We start from the raw sequence: 10548 nt of genomic DNA, 5'->3' as shown, positions 1-10548 counted from the left end.
TTGGCAAGAACAAGAAAAGACAAGAAAAAAGGCAACCAAACAAGTTAGAAAGTTGCAAAGACTTGCTAAAGAAGTTGAATTTGATCAAGTTGGGGATGTAGGGACTTCAGGCATAGAACTTCCTGAATTGTAGGACCAACTTCCTGAACTGTAGGACCAACTTCTTGAACAGCAGGATCAGGTTCTTAATCATCAGGAACACTTTCTTGATAGTAGAAATGTTAAAAAATTACAGCAAGGAGGTTCAAAAGAGTTGTTTCAATCTTTGGCTAAGTGTTCCCTGCAGTTGACTTTGGAGCAAGTTTTGGATTTGATACCACGGTTTAAAGAGAAGTTACTCCTAAAGATTAGGCAGAAGAAACAGGAAGTTCTTCAAGGTACAATGGATCAAGAACAAGCAATTTCTAATTGTAAGGTAGTCATACCAACTCAGTAGGAGGTTGTGAATTACCAAGTACCTACTATTCAAGTTAAGTATGCAGGAAGAAAACATGATGATGTCATGTTGGATGGAGGTTCAGGAGTTAATATACTTCCTGAGCATACATATTTGGCAACTAAGCAAGAGGAGCTTTTACCAGCCCCATTTCAGGTCCGGATGGCAGATCAAAGGAGGTTACAGCCTTTGGGTATCTTAATGAATCAACAAATTTTAGTGGCTAGTCTAAAGTTCAGGGTGAGCTTTGTTGTGATGAGAATGTCAGAAATTGGAGACTCTTATGCAATGCTTTTGGGGAGATCGTGGTTTAGATTGGCTAAACTCAAGCAGGATTGGGGAAATGATTATGTTTGTATTCCAAGAGGACTTAAGGAAATCAGGTTATCTATAGTTAATAAGGTTATCTTGAAAAGTTCAGCTAGACCTATGGTGGCTCAAACTATTAACCTTGCAGATGAAGTAGAAGATGATGAGGAGGAATTATTTCTTTAGGCAAATCCTTGTGTGGTTCCAATTTTTGAGATAGATGTTGATGGCATTATACAAGGGTATCAGGAGCAGCCTCATGTGGCTGGAAATGTTCTTTTGAAGCATCAACCTGTTGAAACTACATGTCAAAATCAGTCTAGACATCAATCAGCAGGCCTTCCTGAAGGTCCGGAGCATCCAGAATTTCAAGACAGGTCAGGGATGAGTAGGATAAATTAATTCAGGATCAAGGCATTGTTTATCCTGAAGTTTTGCAACAAGAAGGACCTGAAAAACAGTAAGCTGGTATGGACAGTTTCATGGACAGTTTAGGTGTATTGGATGAAGAGGGGCAGAAAGCTATTGTGCAGGCTGAATTAAGGTATGAGCATACAATGAGAAGATCTGCAAGAGTTGTTGAAGATGAGGTTTAGGAGCTTGACTTGAATATTGAAGGAGAGCCTAAACCTATCAAGGTTAGTATTTTTGTTGAGGACAATTTCAAGCAGGATCTAATTTAGTTGTGCAGAGAGTTTCGAGATATCTTTGCTTGGGATTACACAGATATGAAAGGATTTGACCCAGTTGTGTGTCAGCATAGGATAAATTTGAAGAAAGATGCTAAGCCCATTGTTCAGAAGAGGTATAGAATGAATCATAATTATGCCAAATAGGTCAAGGAAGAAATTGACAAGCTCCTGAGAGTTGGGTTCATCAAACCAGTCAATGAGGTTACTTGGTTATCTCCTATTGTTGTGGTGCCAAAGAAGAATGGGAAGATCAGAGTTTGTGTTGATTATAGGAAATTAAATGCAGCTACTATTACTAATCCTTTTTCGCTTCCTTTTACTAATTCTCTCTTAGACTATGTGGCAGGTCATGAGATATATAGTTTTCTGGATGGGTTTTCAGGATACAATCAAATCAGGATGCATCCGAAAGACATGGATAAGACAGCTTTCATCATAGAGTGGGGAGCTTATGTTAGCACAGTTATGAACTTTGGGTTGAAAAATGGACCGCCTGAGTTTCAGGGAGCTGCTCATAAGACATTTGAGCCTTATCTAACAACTTTTATGAGGGTCTTTATTGATGATTTTTGTGTATTTGGTAGCAAGAGAGAGCATCTCAAACACCTTAGGTTATGCTTTCAGAGATGCAGAATGTTTGGTATGTCATTAAATCCTTTCAAGTCAGTCTTTGCAGTTAAAAGGGATGTGTTGTTGGGTCATATCTTGTCAGAAGAAGGCATGAGTATTGATCCCAGAAAGATTGCAGCTGTTGAAAAAGCTAAGACTCCAAGTAATGTGCATGAAGTCATGAGGTTTGTGGGCCAAGTTAAGTGGCACAGCAGGTATTTAAGGTACTTATCACATATTTGTTCTCCTCTTACAACTCTCACTAGGAAAGGGATGCAGTTTGTTTGGAGGGAGGATCAGGAGAGAGCCTTCAGTATTCTTAAGAAAATGTTGGTGGTGGCTCCAATCTTGCAACCTCCAGCATGGGATTTACCTTTCCATATTTTTGTTGATGCATCTGATTTGGCTGTGGGAGCTGTTCTAATGCAGGATAAAGTATCTGGTTGGTACAGACCAATTTATTATGCAAGCAGGAGATTAAGTACTGCTGAAAAGAACCATTCGGTAACTGAAAGAGAAGCACTTGGAATGGTTTTTTCAGTGCAGAAATTCAGACATTATTTGCTTGGCAACCCAGTCATTTTTCATGTTGACCATCAAGCACTCTTGTTTTTGGTAAATAAGCCTCAATTGATAGGTAGATTAGCAAGATGGATGTTGTTGTTACAGGAGTTTGATTTCAAAATTGTTCATACTCCTGGGAAAGAGCATGCTATAGCTGATTATTTAAGTCGATTGGAAAATGATGATTTTGAAGTTGGAGTTTCTGATCAGTTACCTGATGCTGAACTTTTTGAGGTTCAGGTTCTTGATCTTGATTCATATTATGATCAGATGCTGCATTTTCTAAAGTCAGGCATTATGCCTGCACAGCTGTCAGCAGATCACAGGAGGAGGTTGGCACTAAAGAGCAGAATGTTTCAGGTTATTATGAATACATTGTACATGAGGGGAGTTGATAATATCTTAAGAAGGTGTGTTCCTGAGTTTGAGCAACCAGCAGTGTTACATGAAGCTCATGCCGGACTATCAGGAAGTCATTTCTCTGGAGAGATTACAGGCAGGAAAATACTACAAACAAGGTTATGGTGGCCTACTGTGTTGAAAGATGCTCATCAGTATACCAAAGAATGTTTGCACTGTCTCAAGGAAGGTCAACCACTTGACAGGGATAGGATGCAAGATCATCCTGTGTTGCCACTTGAGCCATTTCAAAAGTGGGGGATTGACTTTGTTGGTCCCATTAAACCAGCTGCAAAAAGGATAGGTAACAGATACATTTTGGTTTGTACTGATTATGCTACTAAGTGGGTTGAGGCTTAGGCATTAAAGGATAATAAGGCAGCAAGTGTGGCAAAGTTTTTGTACTCTAATGTTATGACCAGATTTGGCTATCCTATTGAGTTGATCAGTGATCGGGGGAAGCATTTCCTGAATCAAGTGATCAGAGAACTGACTATCAAGCATATGATTCTCCACAAAAAGTCTACTCCTTATCATCCTCAGGCTAATGGTCAAGCTGAAAGTTCCAACAAGATTTTGCTTCGTATTTTGAAGAAAATTGTTGAAGACAATCGGGAAGATTGGGATATTAAACTTGATTCAGCATTGTGGGCTTTCAGGACAGCATATAAAGTTGCAACCGGACTTACACCTTTCAGGCAGGTTTATGGCCTGGAAGCAGTTGTTCCTATGGGATTTGTAGTTCCAAGTCTGAGAGTTGCTGTTTTGAGCAAGATGGATCCTGAAGAATCAGTGCAGCGCCAATTAGAGCAACTTCTAAAACTGGAAGAGGACCGGATATTAGCAGCTTATATTACTGGAGTTACACAACAGAGGAGACAGGCATGGGTTAATAGACATGTCAAGAAGAAAAATTTTCAGGAGGGAGATTGGGTTGTAGTGTATAACTCTCGCCTTGGCAAGTTTCCTGGTAAGTTAAAGCTCAGGTATGCAGGTCCCTTTGTCATTTTCAGAGACATGGGTGAGGGTACCTTTTTGTTGCAGGACTTGCAAGGGAACGTTTTACAACCTGCAGTGAATGGATTTAAGCTTAAGAGATTGGTACAACCTTATTATTCCAATGTTCATGTTATCATTCAAAATGGGACAAAATAATCAGTTATTGGTAGTTACATGTGTGAATGGTTTAAATCTCATGATGTTGAAGTGACACTTAGCACAAAACAGGGTGGACTGAAAGAGGACTTGGACTTTGGCATGCAAATGGAAAAGGGCATGTTTTCTTTTGAGGGTTTCTCCCCTTCTCCACTCCCGACTCATTTTCGGCCTGCAAATCTCACCGCCATGACTCATACCCGTCGCTCTTCAGCCCGCTCTTCAGCCCGGAAGCTGTCTCTGACCAAGCGCAGCCGCTAGGAGGATGACGATGATGAGCTTTATGTGGCCAACGATGATGACAAACCAGTGCAGCAGGGAGACGAAGAGGTAATGCCATCGAATGCTTCAGCTCTTTCCAGCCCTAGTGCTGTTGGTACTCCCTTCGTGGACTCCAACTTGTATTTGAATGTTTGAGGCTGAGGTTCACCGATTATGGTTTTAAAAAATCAGGTTGTATGATTATACCCATTTGCCTTGGGATCGCTGGGCATAGAATGTGCATGCTTCAATCCAGATGGATATTTTGTGACACTCAAATTGTAAAATTGCAGGTCGTCTTGAGTTAACTCCTGCCATTGTCAGTGAAGTGTTTGCTCTTCCTATGAATGATAATCCGATTGCATATCGGTGTACCGAAGATCAGATGCAATATGTTTTTGGTGAACCAACTGGACCTCGGAATGTTTATGTCCTGAAGCGCATTGATGGTGTCAAGAAATTGAAGTTGCGGTGGTTTATGGAGCATATCATGATGTTTATCAAGACTGATAGTATTGCTCGTGATACTTATGGCATTCTTTATTATGCAGAGCATTTGGGGATGCCGAATTGGGCAGGCCTTATGTTTGATAGGCTCAAGGCTGAAATCAAGATCTCCAAAACTAAGAAGATTTTTCAGAAATCTCGGATGGGTTATTTTCTTGCAGGTTTGTATGAGCATGCACGGGTCTTGTATCCCGAGCTTACAGCTGAGTATTTGCTGAAAATGGATGTTGCTTCTTTGGCTGAAGATGCAGTGGAAGTTGATCATAAAGTTGATGTTTCTCAGGAGATTAAAAATGTCAGTGATGCTCATGATATGTTTTGATGGTGATGCTGCAAAACAGGCTATTTATAGTGACTTGAAGCAGGTTGGATATGATGAGGCACATGCTAAGCAGATTGCTTCTGAATTTGTTAAGGGGGATCATAAGGATGCAGACGTTAAAGAAATACTTCATGTTGGTAAACAAAATGATGGGAATGATGCTTTTAAAGTAGATGGCAGTCTTTATGCAAAGAAAAAGCAAAAAATTGGGAAGATATGGTTGAGGAGTCAATCTACATCAGTGGCGAAGAAGCAAGATGCTAATTTTGATGCTCGGAATCCTCTTTGTGATGACTTTGGTATTCAGCAGGTGGCTGAAGGTTCAACCGACATACCTTCGGTTTCAACTGGTTCTGGGATGCATGATGATCACATTGGTAGTCTTTCTGATGCTGTTGGAGTTATGCAAAAACTCATGGTCTATTTCCAGGATTTTGATAAGCACAATGCCCGAACTGTTGTTCGAATTACTGATATGCAGGTTCATTTGGCTGCCAGGCAGAAGGCAATTGAGGACTTGACTAAGCAGGTGCAGCACAAGCAATCCGAGTATGATGCATTGGAATTGGATCTTAATGGTAAAATTATGCATCTCCAGTAGTTGTTGGATAAAAATAAAATGTCTACTACACTTTTTGAAAAATGGACTAGTGAACTTAAGGATCAATGCTTGGAGGAAATGCAATCTTTTATGGGGAAACATGTTCAACTCCAGGTTGATTATCAAATGTTGTTGGAAAGATATCAGCCATTGAAAGAAGTTGAGAAGCAGATCTTGAGTAATGTTGAGGTTGAAGTGGATGCTTCAGTGATATTGAAATCTGATTTTGAGGATATTCGAAATGCATTGGTGAATGATGTTAAACTTTCATGGCAAATGGTTGCCAATAGGTTTGAAGGCATGATTTCTCGGCCTTATCATATGCTTCAGAATGCCTTTGTGTCTACAGATTATGAGGATGTTATGCATGAGAGAGATGCTTTGAAATTGAAAGTGCAGGAATTGGAGGCAAAATGCATGGATGTCACTGCAAAATTGGAGAAGGCTGTGGATGCAAAAAGAGAAAATGAAGAGCATGTAGCTACTTTGTTGCAGCATAGAGACTTTCGGTCTGATGATCATGATTCTCTGATTCAGGAGGTGGTTCATACACTTCATCAGGATTTTTCTGCTATAGATCATGAGCCAGTTCAGCATCATGATGTTGGTGCTGTGTCATGTCAAAAGTTTTCATGCATGGATATCATTCCCTATACTCCTAGATCTTACTAGTTGTTACTTTAGATTAGTTTTGTTTTGTTCATGATACATTTTGATCATCTCACTGACTCTTAGAATCAATTATGCAACTACATAAGAGGATTATGAGTATCCTAGAGGGGCTCTACTCATGATAGCTCAGTGCGGCTTGTCAAGGGGTGCAAGGCCTCTGGCAAGGCATAATTGTGTTCTTTGAGTAAGTTCTTCATCATATCTAGTCTTCATATGTTCAGTTAACTATCTACATGCTTGTGGGTTCGACTGGCCCAGCCATCCACCGGGCTATGCCAGGTGTAAGGGCTCGGATTCTACCATTTATTTAGTACTATTTCATACATTAGTATTAGTATGCATGTAGTCTTTTGGGTCAGCATATGTAAAGCAGTCTTTATACTTCATATGATGTGTCGCCTGAAAGTCAGGGCGCAGGTCCAAAACGTCAAGTAGTTGTGTTCGAGTAGTTAGTTTCTGATCATGAATGGAATATGACTGTGGGCAGTGCTCAGGAATGACTATTGATGTTTGATCCTATCATTTTCTTATCGTTTCTTGAATGTTAATGTTATTCTCTTTCATGTTATTCAATCAATGATGATTATGGTGAATGAAAACAGTGTTGTGTTCAATGATCAGTAATTTTATGTTGCTGAGCATGATGTTTGCTCTGCATTTGAATGTATTTCTTGAATATTATGTGGAGATGAAAGCTAGAAATCTATTCAAGGATTTTCTTTTCATTACTGTTGTGTATTCAGGCAGAATGATGTTTCATGACTGTTATGGTGGGTTAGAAGGCCAAAACAGACATCTTAGGTTTGAAATTCTATGACAAGTATGTCATTGGAATGTTTGGAAAGGGAGTTAATGAGATGATGCTAGACATGCAAGGAGAAGGCATTAGAGTACCCTATGAAAGAATACAAGTGTCACGTAGAATATCAATCAAAGTGCAAATGAAGGAAAATAATCCAGGAGTCTCATGTCGAATGGTGGAACCAGGTACCAACTAGGAGCACCAACCCAAGCATCGCCTGCCAAGTTAACCACATTAGACCTCACATCATGACCTACAGTGCCAAACAAGTGGAGAAGTCAGTAAAGCAGGGGGTACACGTGTATTTATGCATGATTTGACCCATTGAGCAAGAGGTCATCAAGAAACCAAAACTCCAAGTTGGTAATACAGAAGTGGTAGAAATACTTGAGGAGTTTAAGGACGTGATGCCAATAGAACTACCCAAGGGTCTACCACCCAAAAGAGATGTGGACCACAAAATGGAGCTCATTCCAGGGGCCATCTCACCAGCCAGAGCCCCTTATGATATGAATCATATTGAACTAATGGAGTTGGAGAAACAATTACATAGATTGGAAGAGCAAGTTTTCATTCAACCCAACAAATCCCCCTTCGGTGCCCCAGTGTTGTTTGTCAAGAAGAAGGATGGGGAACTCCAACTACATGTAGACAGTCAAGGTACCATCAAATTCGCATAGCAAAAGAAGATATACCCAAAACAACCTTTGTAGCCGATATGGCAACTTTGAATGGCTTGTCTTAGGCTTTAGATTTAGTAATGAGCTAGGCACCTTTTATGGCCTAATGGATGGAGTCTTCCGACCCGAAATAGATGTCTTCATTATCTACATCCATGATCTCCTAGTGTATAGTAAAACTCTAGAGGAATAAGAGACTTACGCCTAGTTTTTGAGAAGATGAGACAACACAAACTATATGCCAAGCCTGGAAAATGCGAGTTTGCAATGAAGGAACTAGAGTTCCTAGGGTTCATTAAACGCGAAGCTAGAATCAAACTAGACCCTCAAAAAGTAGAATCCATAAAGAATTGGCCTATGTTGAAGACCATGAGGGAAGTGTGAGAGTTCCTAGGCTTCACGATGTTTTGAATGTTGAGAAACACGGATCTAGAGTTAGTTGGCTATGGTGGACGCAAATCATAGAATCGATACATGATAGAGAGAAGAGATTGTAACTCAAGTGAATTAGGTTCCAAGATAGATTAGCTTGGACTCATAAACACAATCTTGAGTGACTCAAACTGAAAGTACCATTCTCATTCAAATGAGTGTCAACAAGTACATGCCTTTATAGCTTTTGGATAGTACCATTGTACTCACTATGCATATGGGATTTTGGACATCTCTTCCTAGAGCTTCTAGAGCATACATCTTTGTCATATCTCCTAGCCTCTTCAGGGCATTCATTCAGCCTCTATGGGCATTCATCTGGCCTCTATGGCCAAGCATCATTTGCTATTCTCAACACCCCCCCTCAAATGATGAATCTCTACCCTTGCTGGCTTTTGCCCCCCATACATGATAACATGGCCCGAGAGACTAGCTCATAGGCAACCTAGTCAAGTTAAAGCTTGAGACTTTACATCTTTGGTAGGGTTTTTACATCCACTATGGGAAGATATTTTGTTTGTTGAAGGCAGTGGAAAAAAATTTTCTTCATTTTCTTAATGCTTCTTTGGCATCCTTCGATCCTTTGCTCGATCTTCTTGGTCTTCTTTGTCTTTATGCTCCTTTTTTTTTCTGTTATGCCCTTTATCCCTTTTATTGATGTGTGGTACATGCTTTTACTGATGGGTACATGTCCTTGTCTCGACAAGTTCTCTTTTGTCATACATGACATAGATTTTGGGGTACATGATTTGTGGGGTCTATTTAGCTTGGTCTCATGGCTCATCGTTACATTGGTATTGATCGTTTGAGCGTGGTGCAGACAATTCAAGATTGGGTGCAATTTTTTGATGAGTAAATCCTAGAGGGTCTCTTTTGCTACATCAAATAGTTCCTCTTTACTGAAAAAACTAATCAGGATGTTGTAAGTTGCACGATCCGGTGCCACATTTTCTTCTTCCATCATCTTTAGTGTGTTTGACATGCCATCCATTTGGTCCAACTCAGCATACGTTCGAAGAAGGTTGTTGAACAATGGCAGATCCGAGGATGCTTTTGGCAAACGATAGATTTCTTGTACCAATGACTCAATAATGTCAGCTCTCCCCAGCTTTGAGTATGCTGAGATCAATATGCAGTATGCATAACATCCTTGTTTTATGCCCCTGGCCTTCAATTCCTCAAAAAAACAGTGTGCTTGATCAACGAGCTAAAGCTTTTCTTTTGAAGACGATGTTTTCCAAGGATGCAGCCAGGAGAAATCTGTTACACAAATTGTAGCACAAACCACAACCATGCTGAAGTACACTAGAAACATTTTTTATTGTAGATTGCCAAACTAATGTCGAGGAAGATGTTTGAACATGATGATTCCGCCTATGAAGGTGACCCATAAAGAAGCACCCCAAGCTATTGCGAAATTGAGGAGATAAGCAAGGCGAAGGGCTACTTCAAAAGCAACGAAAGAGCTCGGGCCTCCATGATTGCCAGAGCTATTGATGTTGTTGCTTATGGGAGCAATCAGAAGCCCCAGCGCCACAAAAGACACCGAAATCATGAACCGAGTGATCCACATCTTCTCTCGCCAAGTCTCTCCTTTCTTCCTGCCTGAACTTTTTAACAACAAGGCACATGGAGTGTTGTGTGCATAAACGAGACAAGACAGCTCCAAGAGAGCAATATAGAAATTGAACTGACACGGATTAGATCCTGCGCGCTGTCTCACAAAGGTAGATCTCCGACACAGAGCACCTCATTAAACGAGGGCAAGAAGCTTGATGTGATCTACTAGAACCCTAGAGTGACATGAGCTCTGGCCTGACATTGTACACAATCTATGTGCTGTAATGTTCCTTTTGCTATTTGTCAGATCAATCTGCAAATAATATGCCTTCTCAAGGAGCTTAATGAAATGAGATTGAAAAAGGTAATACTCACAATGAAGAGCTATGCTTCAAAGATGATGACTTTAAGAAATGGAGAGAATGAGAGAATGGAAGAGAGGAAGATTGAGAAAGTGCACATACACTAGCCAACTAGCTTGGCCATGGCTCTGATACCATGTTGAGAAACACGGATCTAGAGTTAGTTGGCTATGGTGGACGCAAAT

Source organism: Lygodium microphyllum, chromosome 8 (assembly GCF_053477565.2).
Source record: "Lygodium microphyllum isolate KBCC chromosome 8, Lygodium_microphyllum_v1.1.10, whole genome shotgun sequence".
NCBI classification, from domain to species: Eukaryota; Viridiplantae; Streptophyta; class Polypodiopsida; order Schizaeales; family Lygodiaceae; genus Lygodium; species Lygodium microphyllum.
The sequence above is the reverse complement of the archived record's forward strand: the minus strand, read 5'-3'. Positions refer to the sequence as shown.